The sequence below is a fragment of the Oryctolagus cuniculus genome, chromosome 5 (genome assembly GCF_051225735.1).
Source record: "Oryctolagus cuniculus isolate XC-2025 breed Fujian yellow rabbit chromosome 5, ASM5122573v1, whole genome shotgun sequence".
NCBI classification, from domain to species: Eukaryota; Metazoa; Chordata; class Mammalia; order Lagomorpha; family Leporidae; genus Oryctolagus; species Oryctolagus cuniculus.
In genome coordinates, this window is record NC_142871.1 from 110,892,414 (window position 1) to 110,920,231 (window position 27,818).

A 27,818-nucleotide genomic window follows, 5' to 3' on the forward strand; every position below is an offset into this window, starting at 1 on the left:
ACATCCCATCCTATTGTATGGCTCCCTCCTCCTGAAATGACGTGCTTTTTCTTTTATGTTTTTCATTGTGTTATGAATTCTCAGCCAAAAAAAATAAAACCACATCTTTCAAGGAGCGCTTCCTCAATTCTCCCACTCAGTCTGGGCTTGTTCACGCTCTCACAGTGCATGATATGAAATGATACATTTGTATTTCTCTGTTTCACAATGGACTCTAAACTCCTTAATGAAAGTGCTATATTTCATCTCTGTACTCCTAGTGCCTAGTAATTTACTTGGAATTTAGGAATGCTTATAAGTGTGTGAGTGTGTGTGTGTGTGTGTGTGTGTAGAGAGAGGGAGAAATTTTCTGAACAACAAAACATTCTGAAACTCTCACGTTGCACAAAAATTAGTACTAGAATAATGGAATATGAGGTTTTAAAGTTCTTTAGTACTAGAAATATTTTGCTAAGAAAAATACAGCTAGCAATTTCACAAAACTTCCATAAAAATATTTCTGTCTTTGTTGAGCAACATTAAGATGAACCTAAGGAAAACAGGCACGTGAAGGGAACGATAGCACTTTAACAAGGTTAGTACAAAGCTGCTCAAATGTTTACATTTTACCATTCTTCTCTAAAAGCTGCATCCTCTTCTATGTTTGTCTTCCTAAATTGAAACCCTTATTTTCAGTGTCCATCTAAATATATTCTCACTGCCTCCACCATCAATTAAGTAAATGCCATGTCTCTAACTCATTTCCTTTCAAAAGGATGAGCTCAGCCGCGCTCTGTGTATTCCATTTATAATGGCTCTCTTTGTACATTTTGGTCCATTGCCTCCGGTGTCATTTCTCATGCATCTGTTTATTCTGCCCAATTAGATTCAGAGCTTTGCGGTCAGAGGTACTTTTTCTTTTATATCTTCTCACAGCATGCTCACAGCATAGGTTTGAGAACTAAATGTCTTCTACATTTCACCAATATCTGTGCTGGTATTTTTAGTTCCTTTTCAAATGAACGTACTGGTGTTCTCACTGTGTAGAGGGAACCACGTGCATTTGATTACTCACACAGGGCATAGCTCTGGGATGATTTTTTTATTCCAGATCAGAGATTCTGTGGGCTATTTGAGGAGCACAGGGACCCCAGGACTCTTTGTCATGTTTCTTTAAAACCGGGAATATCCTTAAGCTTCTCCTACTAAGGGACTCACTGTTGCCCTGCTAACAGTTTCTATCATTGCTAATTCATTCTATATCAGAAAATCTGTTCATTTCCATCATAGTATTCATGATGATTTATAATTATACACATAAGGGATGACAGAATAAGTTAGAAATAAATAAAAGTATCCATGTATAAAATATGTAGTATAATGATGTACAAAAATCTACAAAATAACCCATATGCATGAGTGCATATATGTGTGTGTTTTATGTTTTCATTTTATCTTCACCTCTACAGATTTTCTTCACCACTAAACAAGCAAGCCTTTCTGAAAGCCTGGCACATAGTAGGTACTCACAAATATTGGTTGAATAAATAAGTGAATGAATTAATCTATGAGAACAAATAAGTATTTCTACTCTTTGATTACCAAACAAAAGTGTATGGGAGGGCTAACATTTTGGGTAGCAGGTTAAGGCACCACCTGCTATGCTAGCATCTTATATGGGTGCCAGTTTTGGCTGCTCTACTTCCAATTCAGTTTCCTCCAAATGCACCTAAGAACTCAGTGTAAGGTAGTCTAAGTACCTTGGCCCCTGCATCTACATGGGAGACCTGGATGCAGCTCCTGGCTCCTGGCTTCAGCCTAGCCTAGCCCCTGCCATTGTGGTCATTTAGGGATTGTACCAGTTGTCGCAAGATCTCTCTCTCTCTCTCCCTCCCTCTCTGTAACTCTGCCTTTCAAATACATAAGTCTTTTTTAAAAAAATGTTTAGAGGTGAGAATTTGAAGCAGAGTGGAAAACGAATCAATTTTCTTTTCACTATTCTAAAATTTCATAGGTTTATCAGGATTATAATCTGTCTCTTTCCAGACAAAAACTCCCAGATTCCTCTGTTTTTATCTGAAAAGAAGAAAGGCGAAGGCCAAAAAATCTCTACTGTCCCCTGTTGGTACTATCCATCAATAAAAACTACAAAGATTTTATTTTTAAAAATCCAGGGATTTCCAGCAAAAAACCTAAACTGACTGCACATTCCTGCATTGACTATTGCAAATTCCTAGTGGTTTTTTTTTGTTTTGTTTTTTGTTTTGTTTTTTTTTTTTTTTTTTTTTTTTTTACCAGCACAGCCCTGTAATTGTCAGAACATATCTATAACATACACACTAGTGTTTACCTGAATAAAAGATACTGGTGATTAAGAAGAAAAAGTGGGTCATAAATACAGGATTTGGTCATGGATGTGGTGGATTGCAAGGACTGTGACCTAGACTGTCTGGGTCAGGTCTTGGTTCCGCTGTTTTCTAGCTGTGAGGCTGTGTGCAAGTTATGAAATCTTACTTGCTTCTATAGTCTCCTTTGTAAAATGGAGATTATAATAGCACCTAGTCCACAGGACTTTTTTTTTAAATGAGTTATTTGAAAAAGCAGAGCAACAGAATTAGAAATGCAGAGAGAGAGAGAGAGAGAGAGAGAGAGATCTCCAATCTGCTGGTTCACTCTCTCAGTGCCCACAACAGCCAGGGCTGAGCCAGGCTAAGAGCTCCATCCAGGTCTCCCATGTGGGTGGCAGAGACTCAAGGACTTGAGCCATCACCTGCTGCCTTCCAGGATGTGCATTAGCAGGAAACTAAATGGGAAGCAGAGGTAGGACTCCATCCCAGGCACCCCAATATGAGATGCAGGGATCCCAAGAGGCAGCTAAACTGGATGCACCGCAACACCCACCGAGGGCTTCTTTATTAGGACTAAATCAATCAAAATATGTAAAGCACTTGGAATATTGTCCAGCATCTAGGAAGTGCCCAGTAAGTGTTCACCGTATTCTTATTCTCCAATATGCGATGTAGGCACCCTAAGTAGCATTTTAATCATGCTGAATACCCACTCCATGTCCTCTTGATAAACAAGTGTTCTTTAATTTTGCCCCTAAGAGAAAACGTTTCCATGTATATCTTTCAAATACCTAACAGTGAAGATTACTCATTCATTCAGTTTCTTTCATGTCACAAGTCTGTAGAATTGTTCATAACAATCAACTTTTTAGTACCCCCTAGCTTCACTCAGGAATCTCAACTGATTTAACAATGATTTTCAAAGTTATTCATCTGAAAGATATTTATATTCCCTAGTTTAAATTCCTTTGCCTTATCAGAAAAAGCATTATGCAGGGGAGCACATCGTGGCACAGCAGGTTAAGCCACTACCTGTGATTCCAGCATCTGTTATGTGCACCTATTTTTGTCCCCACTGCTCCACTTCTGGTCCAGCTCCTGTTAATGTACCTGGGAAAGCAGTATAGGATGGCCCAAGTGATTGGGCCTGTGCACCCATGTGGGAGACCTGGAAGAATCTCCTGGCTCCCAGCTTTAGCTTGGCACAGGCCCACCACTGAAACCATCTGGGGAGTGAACCAGGGGATGGAAGATATGTCTTCGGCCGGCACCGCGGCTCACTAGGCTAATCCTCTACCTGCTGCGTGGCACCCCGGATTCTAGTCCTGGTCGGGGCACCGGATTCTGTCCTGGTTGCCCCTCTTCCAGGCCAGCTCTCTGCTGTGGCCAGGGAGTGCAGTGGAGGATGGCCCAAGTGCTTGGGCCCTGCACCCCATGGGAGACCAGGAGAAGCACCTGGCTCCTGGCTTTGGATCAGCGCGGTGCGCTGGCCGCAGCAGCCACCATTGGGGGGTGAACCAACGGAAAAGGAAGATCTTTCTCTGTTTCTCTCTCACTGTCCACTCTGCCTGTCAAAAAAAAAAAAAAGAAAAGATATGTCTTTACCCATCTCTGTAACTTGCCTTTCAAATGAACAATTACATCTCTAATCAAAAAAAAAAAAAAAAAAAAAAAAAAAAGGAAAAAGCATTATTGAAGATGTCATTGTTGTGCATTGGATTAAGTTGCTGTCTGCAATGCCAACATATCAGAGTGCCAATTCAAGTCCCAGGTGCTCTGCTTCAAATCCAGCTCCCTGCTAATGCACACGGGAAAGCAGCAGTTGGGGCCAAAGCACTTGAGCCCCTGCCAACCATGTGGCGGACCCAGATGGAGTTCCTGGCTCCTGGCTTCAGCCTGTTCCATCCATTGCAGTTGCAGCCATCTGGGGAGGGATCCAAAGGAAAATCTCCCTGTCTCATTCTCTCTCTCTGTCATTCTGCATTTCAAAGAAAGTACTTGTTTTAAAAAAGGCATTATTAAATTTTACATATTGCTCAACACCCTCCATCTTATTGTACCCTTTCCCACTTGTTTATTCTTTAAGAATGTGTGTATACACACACGTATATATATAACGAATATTTAGTTTTATTCAGTACAGGCATTACACCGGGGACTCAGTGAAAAAAAAAAAAATTGAAAAACGGCAGTGAGCAAGACAAAGTCTCTGTTTTCATGAAGTCTAGACCTTTGAAAAGATTTGAAACAATAAACACATTACATTTCAATTACAAACTGAGATAGTTCTTATGCCTTAAATAAGCTTGAGCCAGAATAATGGGGGGTGGGGGGTGGAGAGGCTGAGGGCTGGATTAGGCCAATTGCAGAAGGCCTCTCTGAGGAAGTGACATTGAACACATGAAGAAAGCAAAGAAACAAGCTGTTCAGATTTCTAAGAAGAGAAGTGCTTCCCAGGCAGGAAGAACAGCAGTGCAGGAGCTGCGCTATAGAAGCACACATACACGCCGCTGATTCGGGAGCTGGGCACTGGTGAGCAATGGGGAGAATGGCCTGCGAAGAGCTTGGGGGGACAGGTGTCTCTCCCATCATTCAGTGTTTTCTGACCTGGACATTCTCCAGGGCACTGTGGAAAGGTATGTACTGAGTTGGATTTGTGGCACAGAAGGTGCTGCCACTGTTTGAGATGCCAACATCTCATATCAGCATGCCAATTCGAGTTCCAGCTACTCCCTTCCCATCCAGCGTCCTGCTGATGGACCTGGGAAAGCCGCAGATGACCCAAGTACTGGGGTTCTTACCACCAATGAGGGAGACCAAGGTGGAATCCCAGGCTCCTGGTTTTGACCTGGACCAGCCTGGCTGTTGCAGACATTTGGTTAGTGAACCAGTGGATGGAAGATCTTTCTCTCCCCCACCCCACTTCCTCCCACTGTGTGTTTGGGGGGAAGGAGAGACTCTGCCTTTCAAATCAATTAATCCTTTAAATATTATTTAAATAAAGAGGGAGTATGAGACAATAATACATGGTTCAAAGATAACCATGGTTGCTATTTAGAAAATGTGTGTGAAGTAGTAAGACTAAAATAAATAACCTAGCAGAATAAATGAAGTTAAGATTATGCAAGCCTGATTGGAGTACTTCCAGTTAAAGGTACTTGCAGTACAAACGTAAGCGTTAGCAAAGTAGGTATGGAACATCGTATATGCGAGAGGCCTAGAAGAAAAAAATAAGAGAATTTCACAGTACATTGGATTGGAAAGGGAGGGACCATGTTTTTGGATAATAATTTTATTTATTGAGAAGGAAAAAAAAATGAGGAAGTAGCAGGAGTTCTGTCTTGGTAAAGTTAATTTCATGATACTTATGTGACACCTCAATAGAGATGTTAAATAGGCATTTGGTTACACTGATGAGAAGTTGCTGTATAAATGAATCAAAAATAGCCTCTGTGTATTGGACTCTTGGTCGCTTTTTCTTCTCTGCAAGATGAGACTTGTTTAAATAAAAAAAAAGCCCACCAGAGGAAAAAAAATCAAATTTTTACACATGCATTTATTTGTGACATAGCCTACCTACTGTCTATTTTAGGATAGGATTATACTCTGTCTCCTGCTTCGATACAAAAACTGTGTTAGAATGTCTGCTGTCTTCTCTGTTTATGTCATTTTTCCATATTTTTGCTTTGCCATATATTATTATCTGATAGAGTGCTAAGTAAATATTTTATAAATGACTGAATAAACAAATGCATGAATGGACATTATGACTATATTAGGATTACTATGGAAAACTATAGTTACATTTACATGGTGATAGAAGACCTCAGGTGGTTGGGGAAAGTTAGGATATTTTTGTTTTCTTGATGTTATGACTGTCCATTCCTCCTTTTCAATGAAGTTAGATCGTACTCTACCCTAAATAAAAATATTGGAATATTGGGCTCATATACATTGTACCACAGGAACTATACAGATAACAGAATATGAAAATATGTCAATTATAAATGCTGCTAGTTTCATAAAATCTCAAGATGGAATAACACTGAGGACTTATTAAAAATTTATCTCATGGGGCCGGCACTGTGGCATAGCAGTCAAGGTTGCCCTCTGCAGTGCCAGAATCCCATATGCTTGCTGGTTTGAGTCCCAGCTGCTCCACTTTCCCATCCGGCTCTCTGCTATGGCCCAGAAAAGCAGAAGATGGCCTGAGTCCTTGGGCCTGCACCTGTGCAGGAGTCACAGAGGAAGTTCCTGGCTCCTGGCTTCGGATTGGCCAAGCTCCAGCTGTTGCAGCCATTTGGGAGTGAACCAGTGGATGGAAGAACTCTCTCTTTCTCTCTGCCTCTGCCTCTCTGTAACACTTTCAAATAAATAAATAAATCTTAAATGTATCTCATATCATTATAATAATTTAATTATACCTCTTTAGAATAAATTTAAAACAAAGAAAAAATGGTATTTTTATTCGATTCTAAGACCTGAATTTAAGTCGCCTCTGAGACAACTTTCTGTTCTTAATTACAACCTTCTTTTTGTGATAACAGCACTGTTAGTTTTTGATTTTCATTAGGGAGACATGGCTGTTCCAAACACATTAGGAGTTAGATCACTGTTTCCATATGTTTTTTGAAGATACTTGTTCATAATTCACACATTGGCAATTAAAAAGAAAAAGAGAAAAACTAACATTACAGAAGTCTATGACATCTATATTATGGAATGTAATGACTAAGATATAATAAGTGTTCATAAATACTTCATTGCAAAACTAAATAAATGCAATGAATAAAAGATCATGGGTGTTAACTGAGTACAAACTTAAAACTGCAACGGATGGTGAAGCACAGAAACATAGAAGCATAGAAACATAGAAGCATAGAAATGGATGGCGCAGCATAGTTAGTTTCCTTAACTATGAACCAACACTGGTTGTAAGACACATTACCTATTTAATGAAAATCATTCAGTAGAAAAGATGAATAATCAGTAATTTTATATTGATTATGAGAAGCACCTCAGGTCAAATTTTAAAATTAAATAAGTGCATCTTAGAAATGATTTTTTAAAATCCTGTATCACAACTAATACTTGAAAAGAACTCATTTATATTGCAGACAGGAATGGTTAACAAATGTTAGAGTTCTGCATTTATGTTATGTAATTATCTACAATTATAGATAATTACATAATAACTTCCACAAACATGTTTTATTGACATTGATGTCTGTTTGTGAAAATACTGAGCGAGGTTGGTCTCTCCTTTGAGATATAAAAAGTAAATTTATAAACTTGTATATGGAAATCCCCACATACCAATTTATTGTTGCTATAAGTAAACATGTCAAATGACTTAGTATTTATAGAAAAATTTCACTTTCATTTTTCAAGGATCTTATTCCTTAAAATCATAAGAGCAAATTTATGAAGAAATTATATATATTTCAATGCATATTCCATCTGTCCTTTCTTGCTGAAAACTTAGACAAAGAAGAGCCCAAATATCTAGTAAACTTTACTGGTTCTTAAAAACTATAAAGTGGCCGGCGCCGTGGCTCACTAGGCTAATCCTCCGCCTTGCGGCGCTGGCACACCGGGTTCTAGTCCTGGTCGGGGTGCCGGATTCTGTCCCGGTTGCCCCCCTTCCAGGCCAGCTCTCTGCTGTGGCCAGGGAGTGCAGTGGAGGATGGCCCAAGTGCTTGGGCCCTGCACCCCATGGGAGACCAGGATAAGTACCTGGCTCCTGCCTTCAGATCAGCGCGGTGCGCTGGCCGCAGCGTGCCGGCCATGGCGGCCATTGGAGGGTAAACCAACGGCAAAAAGAAGACCTTTCTCTCTGTCTCTCTCTCACTGTCCACTCTGCATGTCAAAAAAAAAAAAAAAAAAAAAAACTATAAAGTGAATATTCCTGGTTAGTGAAGGTAATGTTGTAGATGCCAAAGAACTTTATAGATTTTCTAAATAATTTAAAATCCATATTACAAAAGGGCATATTGTTTTTCTAAAAGTTTTTTTTTCGTTAATTGGAAAAAGAGAGATATCCCATCCACCACTTCACTCCCCAAATGCCCACAGCTGCTTGGGTAGGGCCAACCATAGACATGAGCCCAAAATTCAATCCAGGTCTCCCACATGGGTGACTGGGACCATCATTTGCTGCCTCTCACGTGTGTATTAGCTATAAGCTTGGCCAATCACTACCCTAAAAGTCATATTCTTCAAACTCTGGAGTTCAAGAAACAATAATCATCTTCCTAATAATGATCAATAAACATGTATGGAATGACCACTCCATAATTACTTAATTGTATTATTTTTGCATATTCATAATAAGGCCCATTTGTGAGAACTTTTAAAACTTCATAGAAGGGGCTGGGACCAGTGATATTGCACAGTGGGTTAGGCTATCATCTACACAATGGGTCAGGTTAGCATCCCATCTGCGCTAGGGTTTGTTTCCCAGCTGCTCCACTTCCCATCTGGCTCCTTGCTCATGTGCCTGGGAAAGCAGCAGAGGATGGCTCAAGTCACTGGGCCAATGCACCCACATGGAAGACCCCGAAGAAGCTCTTGGCTCCTGGCTTTGGCCTGGCTCAGCCGCAGTCATGTGGCCACTTGGGGAGTGAAACAGCAGATGGAAGATGTCTCTTTCCTTCTCTGTAACCCTGCCTAAACAAAAAAAGCTCATACAAAATGGGAATTAAAGGTATTTATTTTGGTGCCATAAACTTGATATCCATGCATAGTTTTGATAATATACATTTTCATTAACTTTTCAATGACCCATTGAATGCATTGATTTTAAGATTTTTGCAGCAAAATAAGTTTATCTTATAACTGTATTTTCCATAAACTTTAAACATCAGCATATAATTTTTATAGTTATATATAATAAAATATCCTCTAGATGTGAGAAGTAGACCATGCATCTTTTTAGACTCACAAAAATAACTACAGAAGAAACAGAGTAGTTGTCCTCTGTGGGACAGACACATGCTGTACAATGTGGCCTGGAAGCCATCTGTACACTCCTCTAGATCTGTGAGCTAAGGACTCTGGACACAAAATGTTTTAAAGCACATGGTACTCTAGGGCCTTGTTTAATGTTCAGTGTACAAAAAAGTACCTGTGTTTACAGTACCTTCCATCTGCTAGTTCACTCCCCAAATGATCGCAAAAGTCAGATCTGGGCCAGGCCAAAGTCAGGAGTAGTAACTAAATTCTGGTTTCCCATTTGGGTAGCAGGGGCTCAAGCAATTGAGCCATCCTCTTCTGGTTTCTCAGGCACATAGCAGAGAGCTGAGTGGGAAGCAGAGGCACCAGGACTCAAACAAGCAGTCCAACATGGGATTCTGGAGTCCCAATTTCCAATTTAATGCACTATGCCATAATATCCCTCCCTGAAATTGATTTTCATATGAGGCTTAGTAGTTGGTTCTGAGAGCAATTACAGAAGTAGATTAAAACATGTGTGGTAGAACATGATGGAATTGTGTAAATATGCCTACTTTGGAGAAGTAAATATAACTTCTAATAATTTCTATTTTAAAAGTATTCTTGGCACATTTAGTGTAAAGTTCACGGGGAAAGGCATTAGAAGATAAATTTTTGTGCAAAAATTTGAAATCCTTGTATTTAATGGATCATCAACAACTTCATAAAAATTCCATATTATGAAAATACTTTACATAAAAGTAAAAACTTTTTGTACCAAAATAAACTTGTAATTCCATCTTTAAATTCACTTTTAGAAGTACTATCTTTCAATGAATTCAAGCAAATAATTTAAATATGTAAAATCCTCAGGTTAAAGACTGCAGATAATAAGGGAAATAAACAAATAAGGAAGTGATGCCCGATATTCTACTTATCCAAAGTAAAGATGAACTCCAAAAAATTTATCACATAAAACAAACAAACATGAGGCTGCTGTTACTGACAGGATGGTGATAGGCATTGTCACATCTTTTAATATTTTGTGAACTCCCGAGATGTTCCTTGATGTGTATTCTACACACTTTAGGACTTCCCACACACATTAAATAATTTAAAAATAGACACAGTTTGACTTCAATCAGATGTGGGTTTGAATATTAGACCATGTATGGAAAAGTTATCTAACATGTCTAAGTTTCAGTTTTTTCATCCATAAAATTTTAGAATTGATAACATTAAGTGTGACAGTGCAAAGAATGCATTTAGCCCAATATGTAGCACAACCCAATTAAATGGTATTGATTTATTTCATAACTAGAATTTAAACATTCTAATTTTTTTAACTTGTGAAAACACTGTTCATCTCTGTCTTTGTGCAGAACTTTTATTAATTCCTTCCACCAGCAATCTAACCAGTATGTACTGAATATATCTTAAGTATAGACTACTATTGCAGAGACTAGGGAAAACAAAGTTGAAATAGATATGGTATACTGGGGCCAGCGCTGTGGCACAGTGAGTTAATGCCCTGGTCTGAAGTGTCGGCATCCCATATGAGTGCTGGTTCTAGTCCCGGCTGCTCCTCTTCCGATCCAGCTCTCTGCTATGGCCTGAGAAAGCAGTAGAAGATGGCCCAAGTCCTTAGACCCCTGACCCATGTGGGAGACCAGGAAGAAGTTCCTGGCTTCTGAACTGCTTAGCTCTGGGCGTTGCGGCCATCTGAGGAGTGAACCAGTGAATGGAAGACCTCTCTCTCTCTCTGTGTCTACCTCTGTCTGTAACTCTTTCAAATAAGTAAAAATGAATCTTTAAAAAAAAAGAAATAGATATGGTATACTCTCAGCTTACGGTTCATTGGAGAAATAAAAGTAATACCATATTATAACCATAAGGAAAATATCCAATAAGGACACACATCAACTATAGAGCCCTACATAGAGGCTAATTCTGAAAGGGGCAAAGAAATGCTTTAGGTTAAGGGATTCTGGAAGGGAGAATTGGAGACTGTCTCGAGGAAATGTTTAGAAGGAATGGTTTAAATGACAGGAATATTATAAACCAAAGGAAAGATATCCAAAAACAGAATATTTTCAGGGAAGTAGAATTGGTTTACAGTTTCTGTTGTAAAAAGAAAATCATAATTAGAATTCAGAGCCTGAACAGATTTGTGAGGGCTGAAATACTTAGTGAATAACACTGGATAGGCAATGGTAATCCAGTGAAAGTGAATTATGGGTACATTTCAGGAAACCTAACCTGGAATCACCTCATAGTTTGTTTTAGAGAAAGAAAAGATTGGAAGCAAAAGACGAATAATGGGCAGGCATCTGGTATAGGGATGCCTGCATCCCATATCAGAGTGTCTAGGTTCGAGTTCCACCTTCAGTCACAGTTCCAGCAACCTGTTGATGCATACCCTGGTTGGCAGCAAGTGTGGACTCAAATACTTGAGTCCCTGCCACACATAAAGAATCAGATTGAATTCCTTGCTGCAGGCTTTTTCTTGGCCCAGCTTCAGCTATTGTGGGCATTCGGGAAATGAACTAGCAGAGAGAAGGTTAAATGATAACTTACCATTTAATGATCTTCAGACCTTGTGTTTCCATATCAAGAACAAGAATATAACTTAATTTTTGTACTTTTGTGAAGTAGCTTCAGCATGCAAATGGAGATAACCAAAGTTAAACACTTTAACTCAACTGAATGAGCCATAAACAGGTCTTGTTTGTGAAAGTAGGAAGACATAAATGAATATGAGAGAAGGACTTGAAAATAACTAATGTAAAGCTCACTTTGCCGTTTCTTGTGTTTTCTGATATTGACTGCCATCTTTCTTTAGTGTTTTCCACTGAGTCATGACAAATTCCTATCTCCACTCATCTGATCCCTGACTTGTCTATTAAAGGAATATTTTCTTCAAATCATTTCTGCAACATGTGAATGAGTAGATAGAGTTCAGCATGAGAAGAAGAAAAACACATTTTTTTCAGATTATTGGTCAATCTCAAGATGAGAGAGTAAATCACTTTGGGTGAGTAACTATTGTGTTGAATCTATACTCCGTCAAGTCAGATAAGTAAGAATAATAAATAGGGTCCTAAGAAAAATGTAAAAATCAGACTACCTAAGGTCTCAATATTGTTCTGTGTTATACAAGAGTAGGACATTATGCAACAAATGGAATATCTTCACATGTTGAGTTGGTTATAGGTGTTGAACATGACTATAAAATAAAATTTTCTTTATCATTAACTGTCCCTTTTATAATTTTGTAACAATTTTTAATGTAAACAAATTTCATGTATTTTTATATACAGATTTAGGAGCATACTGAAACTTCCAACTCTACATTCCCTCCTGCATACTCCCACCCAACCTCCTCCCTCCTCTTATTCCCTCTTTTTTAAAAAATGATCTTTTTTTTTACTTTATTCTCATAAGATTAAACCTACACTATGTAAAGAGTTCAACAAATAGTATGAAGGAAAAAACACTGTTTCTCAACAGTAGAGACAAGGCCTGTAGTCAATCATTTGGATCTCAAAATATTAATTTCAGTTCTATACATTATTCTTTTGGTACTCTATTTTAACACATATCAGGGAAAACACATGGTATTCATCTTTTTGGGACTAGTTATTTCACTAAGTGTAATGGTTCCCAGTTGCATCCATTTGAGATTCTTGAGTTGTTAATTTTCAACTTCATTGCATTATGATCATAAAAGTGGCATGCTCATGGTATGATTTTAATTTTTTTGAATTTGCTGAGACTTGCTTTATGGCCTAGCATATTCTAGAGAAAGTTCCATATGCTGATGAAAAGAATATATATGCTACAATTGTGAGATGAAAGGTTCTATAGATATCAGTTAGGGCCATTTGGTCCATAGTGTAGATTAGCTCTGTTGTTTTCTTTGTTGATTTTCTGTCTGGTTCATCTGTGCATTGATGAAAGTAGGGTGTTGACATCCCCCATTACTATCGTATTGGAGGCTCTCTCTCTTTAGGTAAATTAACATTTGTTTTAAATAGCCAATTACTTGGCATTGGTTGCATATACATTTATTATAGTCACATCTTCCTGTTGAATTGATCCTTTATTCATTACATAATGAACTTGTCTTAACCATTTTTGTGTGAAAGTCCATTTTGTCTGATATCAGAATGGCTACACTTGCTCATTTTTGCTTTCTGTTATCATCTTTTCCATCCTTTCACATTCAGTCTTCTTATCTTTGTTGAAGTTTTTTTCCTATAGGCAGCAAATAGATGGGTCTTGCTTTTTAATCCATTCAGCCAGTCTGTATCTTTTAATCAGAGAATTTAGGCCATTTATGTTAAAGGTTACTATTGATAAGTATTAACTTGGGCTTGCCATTTTTCTGTAAATATTCCTATGTCTGGGCCGGCGCCGCGGCTCACTAGGCTAATCCTCCGCCTAGCGGCGCCGGCACACCTGGTTCTAGTCCCGGTCGGGGCACCGGATCCTGTCCCAGTTGCCCCTCTTCCAGGCCAGCTCTCTGCTGTGGCCAGGGAGTGCAGTGGAGGATGGCCCAGGTGCTTGGGCCCTGCACCCCATGGGAGACCAGGAAAAGCACCTGGCTCCTGGCTCCTGCCATCGGATCAGCGCGGTACGCCGGCCGCAGCGCGCTGGCCGCGGCGGCCATTGGAGGGTGAACCAACGGCAAAGGAAGACCTTTCTCTCTGTCTCTCTCTCTCACTGTCCACTCTGCCTGTCAAAAAAAAAAAATATTCCTATGTCTGATTTGGATTTCTTTTATACTTTTACTGGGAGATTTTATGCCTTCATATTCTTTTATAATGATGAGCATGTCTCTGTGTTTCTATGTGTAGTATATCTTTAAGCATCTTTTGTAAGGTTAGATGAGTGGTGACAAATTTTTTCATTTCTGTCTGTTATGGAAGATCTTTATTTCAGTTTCATTCATAATGGAAAGCTCTACAGGGTAAAATATTCTGAGTCGACTTCTATTTTTTTTTTCCTCTTAAGACTTGGACTGTCTCTCCATTCTCTTCTAGTCTATGGAGTTTCTGATGAGAAATTGAGAAATCAGCTTTAAGTCTAATTGGAGATCCTCTGAAAGTAATCTGGCATTTCTCCCATACATGTTTTAGAATCTTTTCTGTATGTTTTACTGTTGAAAGTTTGACTACAACATGTCATGGTGAAGATCTTTTCTGGTCATGTCTACTAGGAATTCTATGTGCCTTGTGTAATTGGATGTCCCTTTCTGTCTCCAAATCAGGAAAGTGTTCTACAATATTTCACTAAAAGACCTTATAATCTTTTCTCTTTCCACATCTTCAAGAACTCCTAAGACCCGTATGTTGGGTCCTTTGATAGTATTCTGTGGGGAGCAACTGGGAGCAACTCGGACTAGACTAAGTTACTGGAATTAAGACTTATTCTATGCATCTGCTCTCCCACAATATGGCGCTGAGAAGGGAGAAACAGCTTCTACACAGCTGCCTCCAGTTCAACCAATAAACTGTAGGACCTGCTCCTGATTGGAGGAGAGCGGCGTACTTGGCGTGTGGGTAGCAGAGTTGGGATTGGTGGAAGAGGACTATAAAGGAGGAGTGAGACTACATGCACCAGGAACATCTAAGGGGAACATCTGAGGGAACACCTGTGCAGCCCCCGAGAGAGCCGGCCGGCGGTGTGCTGCTCCCCCGCGGAAGTGGGGAATGTGGCAGGGGGAACCACCCTTCCATGGAGGTGGAAGGGTCGGTAGCCAACCCGGGAAGAACCAGCAGCAAACCCGGGGAGGGCCGAGCAGACAAAAGAACAGCGCAGGGTCCTGTGTCGTTCCTCCACGAAGACGGGGAGCGACAGTATTCCATAAATCTCAAGCATTGTTTTTAATTTTTCTAATTTCTTATTATTTCTTTTGGTCTGACTTACTTCCAAAGATTTGTCTTCAGCTCAGAATTCTTTTGCCTTCCTCACCTAGTCTGTCTTTTAAGGCTTTCCACTTTATTTTTTATTTTTCATATTGAATTCTTTATTTCTAACATCCTAGTTTGATTTATCTTCAGAATCTCAATCTCATGGGAAAAAATTCCCTCTTTGTCATGTATGGATTTCTTTAACTTCTGAATTTGCTTCTCATTGCTTCTGTGCAATCCTCTGATCAATCTTTTGTATTCCTTTACCGGCATTTCATTAATCTCTTCATCTTCACATTCTAATATTGAAGTGTTGTATTCTTTTGGGGGAATCACATTGTCTTCCCTATTCGTTTTTCTTGAATTTCTCTGTTTTTAGGCATTTGTGTAAATACTTGATTTTCTCTGCTCATAGATTTTTATCTTTGAACTATGTACCTGTGGCTTAGTTAAGTGGTCTTTCATTGAATACCCAGAGGGGTGTTTTGGGTGTGACCAGGGAGCTCTGGTCAGTGCTAGGGGGCAGGGGGAACATGAGTATCAAGGGTGACACACAGTTGAGTGTGGTGGATCCCTAGTGTCAGAAGGGAAGGGTATGATCACCTCTGTTAGCACAAGTATACTCTCAAGTCCTGTCTTCCAAGGTGATCAATGCCTGGGGTTAGCCCTCAGTGGGTACAATACTCACCCATGCTGGCACATGAACCAAACAAAGGGCTTTGCAACCCTCAGTTTGAAAACAGAACCTTCTGCAATGACCCACCCTAGGCTATAAAGGAGTTTTAACTCCATGGTGTCAGATACAGGGATTGCTCATAGACCCTGCTACACCCTGCACCCTATCATGAAGTCAGAGTTCCCACTTTCACAACATGCAAGGCTCCCACTGTCATGGTGTACAGAGGTGCCACTGTGCCCCACTAGCCTATCCCATCCACAGAGAAAGCAGAGATGTTCCCAGAGCCAGCTGCTGTGGGTGCTCTGCCTTGGCAGTTTGAGCCATATAGCCTATGATGTGTTGAGATGATGGGGGAGCCTCACAGTCCTACATGGATGCATAGTCCCCTCTCAACCCTCACAGCCAGACTCAAAGTCAGTGAGGAATGCTGATTTTCCCTCTGGTAAAATCTCCTGATCACATGTGTGCACAAGAGCTACTGCAGCTACTACTGGTGTCAAAATGGCACCTTCTCCCCTCCAGTTGCTGGGCGCCCTGATGGAGAGATGATGAGAAAGAAACATGCTTTTCATTTGCTGGATTAGGTGGGTAACCTGCCCCCCATTAAAGCTCCAGGCTGGGCTCAAAGACAGCATGGTCCACAAGGTTCCCCCTCAGGCAAGATCACCAGTGGCACAGGCTGCCACAGTCTGCTGTCACCTTGCTCTCCAGAGCTGGAGTCTCCTTTAGCTCTCAGCTATGAGGGTCGTGTGTGGTGCCCATGCTTGTTGCTGCATGTCTGCACCTTCCATACTGGTCCACAGTGTCCCTCTTTCTTCTGTAGAATTTCCACTGAAAATTTCTTTCCAACTGTCCCCTGGAAATGCACTTTCTACACTTTTCTTCTAGTTTTTCCCCTGAATCTAAAGCAGTTTGTCTTTTCCCTATTTAGCCATCTTGGAATCCTCCTTATTGTTAATATCTTAAAGTTTATTCTCTGTTAGAATGACTTATTGAGTACTCTCCTACAGCACTTTATTTTCTACATTTTAACCTTTTATGGAAATATTTAAATCTGCACTGAAAGAGAAAGATATAGCATAATGTACACCATATACCCTTCACTTTAATAAGTAACATTTTGGGGCCGCCTCTTAAGTAGAGTAAGCTTCCACATGAGGCGCCGGCATCCCTTATGGATGCCAGTTCGAGTCCAGGCTGCTGGACAGCCCACCAACTGGAGGCTCCAGCAACTTCTGCTCCAGCTCTCTGTTGATGGCCTGGGAAAACAGTGGAAGATGGCTCAAGTGCTTGGGTCCCTGCACCCATGTGGAGACCTGGAAGAAACTTCTGGCTCCTGGCTTCTGATCGGCCCAGCTTGGGCCGTTGCAACCATTTGGAGATTGAACCAGCAGATGGAAGACCTCTCTCTGTAACTCTGCCTCTCAAGTAAATAAATCAATCTTTAAAAACATAAGTAACAACATTTTGTCAAATGTTCCCAGTGTTTTATTGTTACTCTCACTCTTTATTGGACTATTTTAAATCTAGTATCAAATATGTTATTTTGAAAATAATTCAGTATGCAACTCTAATTGACAATTATTTGAACATAATAAGCATGTCTTTGTCATACCATAGATCCTTAATCTACTATACATTCCTTGTATACATTTCTCCAACTTTGTCAAAGATGTCCCTTTGTAGTTTGTCCAAACCAGGATCCAAACTCCACACAATATTTTTGGTTACTATGTCTAAAACATATTATGGTTTTGTTATTTGATTATTTTATCTGTAGTATTCTTTCTTTCACTTTTTCTTGACATTTGTTTATTGGAAAAAATTACTTAATATTTTATATCGATTGTTACACTACTTTTACTTGTAAAACAAAAATATAACTCATTCAATGTTTGTTCAACCACTGTATAATGAACAATTACTATGTAGAGGACATTGTACTAGGTACTGACTGAAATTCTAAGATGGTTCCCACCTCCAAGATGTTACAAAATAGAGGAAGATGGTATCCACATGGCAGTAGAAGCTAATTATGTGGTAAAAATACTATAGTTTTAATTGTAAGCAAATGCATATAAAGATTATGCAGTGGTTTTTGAAGAGTTGGCAGGGGAGATGGATGTATCGATAGGTTAGAATGATCATAAATTAAGATCCAGCTAGGTTGGGAGACAAGTTAAAAGGAAAGTTAATTCGGTTATTCAAAAAGTTGAGGAAAAGCAAGACATAAACATTAAGATGTGGGGAAAGTGAGAAGAGTTATAAGAGATTTTAAGGGACTCTAGGGATTGTAGACAAATAATTCAGCGGTAGCAAACCTTTGTAAAGGAGATATGCCTAAGTGACAAGTAGAGAGCATGTTTGGGAGGATTTTGAACAACAGGCTAAATGTCTTGAACATTGTCCTCTAGAGCTGGAACTATGAACTTTATTAATTTTTCCACTTATGGAAGATTAGAAGTTACATAATCATAGATATTATATTAGTGAGCAAAACACATCTAATTTCGTAAGGGAACTTAAAATGTTTCTACATTCCAACAGCTATCATTTTCAAATATTTACAGCAAATTGGTGGAATAATTTAATGCTTAGTTTTGCCTAATAGCTAGATGCTCCACTTAGAGGAATACAAAAATACAGAGCTGATTTAGCCAACCTCTACTACATAGCACAGAAGAGAGACCTTCATAAAACAAGGATTCTTCATATCACAGCGTCAAACAGCAAACACAACTCAACAAATTTAACATAGACAGAAGGTGATTCTGTTAAAAATATTCATCCTAATTATGTCAAATTCTACAATTTTGTGTATTTTGAAAATACAGTGAAGCTTGTAATATAAACTATGTTCTACCTAACAATTTTAAATATAATAATCAAAATTTCTATAATTTGATTGCCCTTTAATCTATCAGATTTTTAAAAATTTACCACCTCCCAAAGACGAATGTTATATAACTCCTGAACAAAGTTCATACTTACTTGTTTTTCTATCTTGAGCTCAGCCACTTTCTCAATAGGTTCTCTTCTGAAATGCTTTCTTCTTCTCAACCTAATAACAGCCCTCATAACCTGTATGGATTTTTCTTGTTTGCCACCACTGGAAGCTGTAGTGAATAACAACAATCCATACCAAGATGTTCCATTTATTTAATACAGTGGTTCAAAATTACAAGTGATTTTTCACTCAGTCCCCAGGACACATTTGGCAATATTTGTGGACATCTCATTAGTAGAGGTCAAGGATGCTGCTAAATGTTCTATGATGTATAGGGTGGGTTCCTATCATTCAAAATAATCTGACCAGAATGCCAAGAGTGCTGCTGTTGAGGAACCTGAACCCAATCCAGCCTTACACCTCTCTTTCAATCTTGGCCATGATATTACTTCTCTGTGTAGGTCTTCAATTATATGTACTAGAGTAAAAGATTCTGGAATACTAGGATCACATTTTATACACGGTTTTATTCAGTCAAATGCCTAGCACAGAGTTTGATTATAAAATTAAGAAGAGGCATTTCTTAGTAAAAATGCCACTTGAACATGCAAATGAAATGAGTAAAGCATCATTTTGCCAATATTAATGTGTCAATTCTGGGCATGATTTGGCCATATGAGAAAGCCCATTTTAGGTATGGGATTCAGATAAGGACCCAATTTCACAGGAATTAGAGAACGTACTTATGGGATATGTATTTCTCAGCACATGGTAAGAAAAGAAGAAAAGGAAAGATGGAAACATCTGCTTCTGTTTGATCTCCCTAACTGTTGATTATTTGCTCATAATGGAGCTGACAGTTCATGATACAGCTGATTGGCAAATATGCCAGTTTTCCTGGGACTTCATGAAATAGAAAATTGTAAGTTATTTTGTTGAATTTATAAAGCCAAAGATGGTATTGTTCCCAAAAATAACTATCCAATGACACAGAACCTATGAATATAAGCTTTTAAATAATCTTGTTTAAAAATATTCAATGTATATACCAGGGCCTGAGACACAAAGGTGCTCGATATTCATTTGCTGAATGAAGATCTCTAAAACTAACATTTGTCCCCATGTTAAGGTTCTTGCCACACAGACAGACCTTTCAAAGTTGCTCCATCTGTCCTGTACATTTTAAGAGTTTCAACCTAAGCTTTCTACCTCTCCATTTGCAACCGGGAATGTTCATGCGGTATATCATTCAGTTTATTGTGATATACTATATCATTTAAGAATCCTGCAACTCCATTTCAAGAACTAAAATGTATACTTAACTAAATTTACTCTTGGTTAGTAATCACACTGTTCTTTTCAGTAAATCTGAAAAGATTTACTATCCCTTTGAACACAAAAATCTCTTAATACAAACATGATAATGGTATTAAAATTAGAGAAAAAACAAGCAACTATCAGAGAGAAAGAGATTCAGGTCATCATTCCTCCTTAACACCTACATCTTTTTCTAGTCATGCTCAAGTCACCTGATTTACATCTAAGAAAGGGGTATTTTCTGAAACTCTAATCTTTTATTCCATTTTTACCAATGAGTTAATATATTTCTTTTAGAAATTCTTAAACTTGCATTATTTAGCTTATACTTAGATTATACTTATTACAAAAAATTGTAGTGCACTTTTTAGAAAATACAGATTCAATGAAACAATAAAAGCTCACCTAGTGAGTAGCAAATGAAAACCTAGGGAAATATACAGAGAAAACTTAATGTTGGGCACAGGAATTTAATTTTCTTAAATTAGAAAACCTAGTTTCATAATTAAGAAATTACAAATGGTAAAAGAATCAAGAGGTCTTCTTTTTCTGGTAGTTAGATAAAAAATAAATCACAATTGGAAGAAAGTTGAAAAAGAAGTTGTGCAATAATCTAGATGTTCATTTATCAAAGGCAATTTTAAGTATCCATAATATTAGTGACACTTCATTAGATATAAATTAATATTTACTTGAACTAGGGCAGTGACTATAGAATTTGAAACAAATTTATTGCATATTCATAAAATGATTAACTCTGGGCTGATTTTTTTCTTGAGGCTTTTATGGTTACTTTTTTTTTTTCAGATTATACTTACTTGAAACTGATTCATGGTGGTATTGGGGGTGCTTTCCTAAAATAAATTACATCAATAACCGTGAGAAAATAAAGCCAATACCTGCCAATCAACTGTTTGCTGGTCTATACCAAGATGACATTCTTTCTGAGTTAAACAGTGCCAGGGTCTAAACAGAAAGGTAGGAGAAAGGCAGTAAAGAGCTGTGTATCCCCTCTTAGTTTTATCAAAGACTATTTCTGCAGGTCACCTAAGAACTGAAATCCATCCTGGTCCTGCATGAATGGCTTTTAGTGACTCATGAACATGTTCACTAAAAGAAATGAATGAGGGGACAGGCATTCTGGTACAGGGAGTTAAGTTCCCGCCTACAGCACCAGCATCCCATATGGGCATGGGTTCAAGCCCCAGCTGCTCTACTTCCCTTCCTTTTCTCTGTTAATGTGTCTGGAAAAGCATCAGAGGATGGCTCAAGTGCTTGGGCCCCTGCACTCACGTGGGAGACCGGGAAGAAGCTCCTGGCTTCTTCTACTCCTCCAGCCATTTGGGGAGTAAACCAGCAGATGGAAGATCTCTTTCTCAGCCCCTGCACCCACATGGGAGACATGGAAGAAGCTCCTGGTTCTTGACTTTGGTCTGACCTAGCCCTGGCCATTACATCCATTTGGGGGATGAACCAGTAGATGGAAGACTTCTTTGTCTCTGCCTCTGCCTTTTTAATAAATAATAAAATAAAGGTTTCTTTAAAAAAAAAGAAAAAAGAAATGAACAAAATCAAATTGCCACTATTATTGATCATTTCTACCACGTGGCTTTAGACTGAAAGTGATTTTCAAGGGTTCCAAAAGCTATTTCTAAGTTTTTCCCTTAATGTGATGTGTAACATTTAGACACAAGTCAATCTAGCCACATCTTATCTGTTCCACCAGACCACTGGAAATGATTGTTAATAACTAAAGGAACTACATTTGAAAGACTGCCTTCTATATAATTTTATGTTTATATTAAAATAAATAAAAATCAAAATACCTAGATCATTAACAAAAGCAAAAACAAAAAAACCTTCATAAAAGTCCCCAACTCTGACTTTGACTTAATGCATGGATCAATGTGAAACCTGGAAATGTGGTTAAGAAATGAAATCACTCATCATTTTCCTAGTTTGTCAATGAATGTGCACAACTTAGAATTTTTAAAGTAATATTAATTACAATATTAGTCACAATGACATTCTATTTTGGAATTTTATGAAACTATTAAAAGATATAAATGAGTTTTATTTTATCTAAGTCCCTTTTGGAAGGACTTTGAGAAATTTAATCAGTAAACGTTACTGGTCTATTTTAAACACTTGAGCAACAAGGGGATCCCAATCTTTACATTTCCAAATACTCTTTTGTTTAAAAAAAGATTTATTTATTTGAAAATCAGAGTTACAGAGAGAGAGGACAGAGGCTAAGAGGAGGGGGTTCTTCCATCCACTGGTTCACTCCCCAACTGACTGCAATGGCTGGAGCTGTGCCGATCTATAGCCAGGAGGCAGTAGCTTCTTCCGGGTCTCTCACGCAGGGGCCCAAGGACTTGCGCCATCTTCTACTGCTTTCCCAGGCCATAACAGAGAGCTGGATCAGAAGTGGAGCAGCCGGGACTAGAACCGGCACCCATAAGGTATGCCGGCGCTTCAGGCCAGGGTGTTAACCCACTGTGCCACAGTGCTGGCCCCCCAAATATGCTTTTTATATAAAGATTGCTCATGGACTGTAGCATCTGCTTCCTAATTCTTGCATGTGACAAATATTTATTGATAGAACTATTATACATTGAATATAATACAAGGAACTTCCCATGTACGAATATGCAAAATAAATTTTCCATTTTTCAAGGGAACTTGTACATTGAGAAAAATATAAAAAGTACTACTATAGAAATAAATTGCTTAGGAGACTACCTAAGCTAGAGAGAGGGATTTTGTATTACAATGCTATTTATTCTCTTACCAGTATATTTAAAACTCCAACAAAAACCTTAGAAGTTTCCTATGAAAGATGGCAATGTGAATGTGACATCTATGAACTATTCCACAGTATGTAAAAGGCCTGAAGGGATCTACAGTAACAACTATTTTCTTTTATATAAATTCATCATATGTTTCCCACATTTTGACATTCCTATAAAATCTTTTTAAATGTAACACATTTTATTTTGGGGAACTGTCTCTCCGAGACAAAATTCTTACGTGTTCCCTCCTCTATTTCTTCCCTGTTTTTCCCCTAAATCAGTCTAGAAGAGGCTTTTTTTTCTTTTGCTGGTAAATATGATTTATCTGCTTTGGGAGGAAAAAAAGAAACACTGAAAAATCTGTGGTACATTTTCTGCTCCAGTAAATAGGTCACACTTTGTCAAATTCTGAATATATTAAGTCTTTGTAGAATTCTGTTTTTCTCAAATACTAGGTTGGTATACTGGATATCAATGGGTAATTTATTTTGTTATAAGTAAACTGTTACTCAGGGTTTTTTTTCTTCTTTTTTTAAACTTCAAATCACAAAGGCTTCAAAAAAGGAATCAGAGATTAGGATGCTTAAGGAGAACATTGGATTTCATTTATATTTGTGCAATTGTACACTACCCTTCAGGTATGGAGATAATTATTGTGACCTAAGAACTATAGAATATCTGCTTTGTTAATATTACGTGGCAGTGATAAATTTGAGGTGATCCATCCTTGGGAAAAAATGTACAAATCACTGACAGAAAGTAGCTTCTACCAATAAAAAGAACAAATTTTTACTATCTTCATAGGGACTGCCTCTAATGCATAGGCACTAACAAGTCTTCATACAAAGTAGAACATATGTCTAAACAATAATGCCATTCACAACCAATTGCCTAAAAGTTAATTTTATCTGAACTTTCATTTTGAATTCTAAGTTATTTTTCAAAATTGTCTATGCTATAACCTTTGTTAAGATGAACTAATGACATTCTATAGAACTTCTCAACTAAAAGAGTAAAATATGATACATGCACATTCTAATTCAAATAGTATTTCTGTTCTAGTTAAGCACCTAGCTATAGTTCCTGGAATATAAACATTCATTAAGAATTTTGTTCCTCATGTTCTCATGACATTTATTATGATAAATTACTCTAAGTTGGCTAAATTTTTTTTTTTTTTTTTGACAGGCAGAGTGGACAGTGAGAGAGACAGACAGAGAGAAAGGTCTTCCTTTGCCGTTGCTTCACCCTCCAATGGCTGCCGCGGATAGCGCACCGTGCTGATCCGATGGCAGGAGCCAGGTACTTATCCTGGTCTCCCATGGGGTGCAGGGCCCAAGCACTTGGGCCATCCTCCACTGCACTCCCTGGCCACAGCAGAGAGCTGGCCTGGAAGAGGGGCAACCAGGACAGAATCCAACACCCTGACCGGGACTAGAACCCGGTGTGCCGGCGCCGCTAGGCGGAGGATCAGCTTAGTAAGCCGCGGCACCGGCCGCTAAATTCTTAATATGAGACATGGATCACTTTCTTATAAAGAGCATTTGGATTTAAAATATTTAGGTATATTAAAATTTATTTTAACTCAAATTTCTATTGGTCAAACTGAAATTATATGGTGCCAATCCATCCATATAGTCATTCCTATATAATTTTAGAATATTTTTATAATGTTGATAAAACAACACTGTTTTAACAGCACTGTTACACAAAGGAATATATGGGTATGTAAGTGTACATCAATACCTTCATCTTGGAACCAACTTTTGTGTTCTTCTCTGTTTACATCTATTTCCATGTCTCTTTCAAAACTTATATTTACATCAAGAGACGTTCATATAAAGTATCTGAACTATCAGTTGGGTGTTCTTGCTGACTGATTTATAGCATTTTCCCACTCTAATTTCAATCAAATAACCATTCCTGGAGGAAAACTACCTGAAGCAGAGAAATCACAGAATCTAGAATTATATTCTGGAAAGTTTTGCTTTCCCCATAACTACCTTCACAGATTCAAGTCTCCACTGCTCCATGCTTACTTTGCTAAAAATAAATTACTAACTTACCTCCCTGCCTCCATCCCCCTTCACCTAGTTATGCAATTGACTTAAGTTTTAGATGTATTTCTGCTGTATCATTGCTCCTATGTTAAAAACTTAAATCATCTCTCCCTTCTATCAAATCAGAATTCCATATTTCGACATTCAGTAACCAACATCCACTTTTCTTTGAATAGTACTAATATACTTACTTGTCACATCCCCATAACCCTTTACACAGACACATATATTTGATATTCAATCTTGCCTCATCAACTGCTTCTTTGAAAATATTTTCTTACCCTTTCCCCTTGGTACCCATCATAGCTCCAGTAAAACACATGTTAAACACTGTATTGTCACTTTTTGCTCTTTTGTCTGTGTTCTTCAATAGAATATTTTTCCAGTGGCAGAAATGTCATGTTCACTTTTATACTTCTGAATCTAACATTGTACATACATTAATATGTAATAAATTTGTGTAACATGATTGTTGAATGAATGACATATCTGGAATTAGGTATAATGTTTTTGTGGCTAGAATTTACGATGCTTCTCATCTTTCTAGATGAAATGGTGCCTTTCCCTTTACTCTTTCTTTATCCATTTCTGAAATTTAGAACAAATTTAACTCTTTTGGGTGGATGGAAGGTCAGATGTTCTTCGAAGAAAGTGAGAGATGTAACTTGAGAATCCCAAACCAAGACTAAAACGATTTCCTTCCGAAGCAATCTTACCTCTCACTAAGAAGTCTAAAAGGCTACAAAACCAAAAAGGATAAATGCAAAGAGTAAGTGGAAACCTAACTCAGAGTTTAGGCCTCAACTCAGGTACAAATATGCACCATCATGTCATCCTGGGACAGTTTATAACCTCCATATGTGGAGTCCAAACTACCCCCCCTCCCGGTGAAAGGATGAACTGTATTCCCAGCTCACCATTTTTTGGCACTATTACCTGGCCTATCTCTTCCCTGGCCCAATATCTGAGGACCCAGAAGACAGAAACACCGCTCCACTGGTAACTCTTCTATGGCTCCTCATTTCAAAATCTATTATGCTCTGCAAGCATGAACCACACTGTTGCCATAACAAAACTATTTTATATGAGAGATTTTCCAAGAAGCCTTTCTCAATCCATGCACATCTGGTTTGTTTTCAGGTACTTTCCTCCGAAGATAATCCTGTTCACTATGGAGGATGGAATTTCCAGTGCTTAGAGGTGGAGCATTCACCAGAAAGTGACAGTTTTCAGAACTGTATTTCAGAACCTATATTTTTGTCTACCTGTAAAAAGTGTTCACTGGCTTGCTCTCAACATCAAATGGCCTTCACTTACCAGACTGTATCAGACATCTGCAAAATCTAAAATTAAACAAGTGTTTAAGATACGTACACATCTATATTTCTCTCTCCTAGTCTGATTTCTTATCAACTCAATATTATGTATACTAATTCAAGAGGCAAGAATAAGAAAAAACTCATTGAATTGTCCATTTACCATGTTATTTTATAGACTGTAATATCAGTATATAATTTTGCTATCTCTTTAAATTGATGAGTTAATTAAAAAATTATGACAGAAATTTAAAATGTGTATTGACTCACAAGCCAGCAAATCATTGAAAATTCTATTTGAATGAAACCACTAACACTGGTGTAAGAATATAGAACTACAAGATTATATTTGACAAAGCAAGATCTGTAGAAATGTATTTCCATTGACAGTAAGTAAAAGTAATGTGGACTCTTACAAGGAAATATGAAGTTTATCAGATAAAGCTTTAGAGAGAAGTAAATTTTTGCTATTCACTTCATCTTTATTTTCAGACACATTCATCTTTATTCACAGATCTGATGCTCTTGCACCTTAAAATTCAACATTATAATTTCAGTTTTTCTGTATTATTATTTATCATTTAGGTCTGGAACACACAAACCTCTTTAAAACAAATGTAGACATTGTGTCCCAGAACCCATTTGCCCAAATAATTAATAAAGTGCCTTCAGTCACTTCCAGGATTTGATCTTTCAAAAAAAGGTTATGTTTTCTTACTTAAAGGCCATTGCTACCCAAGGCATCTCTATTAAATGAATGCCCAAATTGTGTCTCTTTCTTGTTTAGTAAGAGAGGATTCTTGTTTTTCTTTTCTTTGCCACAAGACGAGAAACTTAAGATGCAATGCTTAGTCTTAAAATATATATAGATAATACAGAAAATAAGCCAACATAAGGATTGTAAAAATTTCCAAAATTATATGCTGCTCAGATAATGTTTGGAAACAGTGATAGTCACTTCATCATGCTTACCAGTCCATTTTTACTTGGTTCTGGAGTGAGAGGTGTGAGTCTGCATGATCTTTGGAGAGCCAAGCAACCAGAATTTTAATAATAAAAAATATGTAAAAAACCATACATGCCCTAAGAACAGCAAATAACTATCAGTTTCTGTGTAATAGTGGCTTCAAGGGGGCCAGCACCATGGCTTAGTGGATAAAGCCATCGCCTGCAGTGCCAGCCTACCATATGGGTGCTGGTTCATGTCCTAGCCACTCTACTTCCAATCCAGCTCCCTGCTAATGTGCCTGGGAGAGCAGTAGATGGCCTAAATGCCTGGGCCCCTGCACCCATGTGGGAGACATGGAGTAAGCTCCTGGCTCCAGACTTCAGACGTGCCCAGCTCTAATTGTTGTGGCCATTTGGGGAATGAATTAGCAGATGGAAGATCTCTCTTTCTCTCTGCCTCTTCCTCTCTCTCCTCTTCTGTAACTCTGCCTCTCAAATAAAATAAATAAATCTTTAAAAAACACTATGCTGTGGTACCAAGCAGTACAATATGAACAATCCTATCCCCAAAATGTCAAAGA

At 38.2% G+C, this 27,818-nt stretch overlaps 1 long non-coding RNA gene across 2 annotated transcripts in view; it reads left to right on the forward strand.

Annotated features, from left to right (window-relative positions):
• The window catches only part of LOC149126610 (uncharacterized), a 45,342-nt gene extending 18,410 nt beyond the window's left edge, over positions 1-26,932 (forward strand). For both annotated transcript variants that reach the window (XR_016233953.1, XR_016233955.1), the window contains exons 5-7: positions 12,169-12,294; positions 25,573-25,742; positions 26,114-26,932. This is a non-coding gene — a long non-coding RNA (uncharacterized LOC149126610). The remainder of the gene's footprint in view (positions 1-12,168; positions 12,295-25,572; positions 25,743-26,113) is intronic.
• The last annotated feature ends 886 nt before the right edge of the window (positions 26,933-27,818 follow it).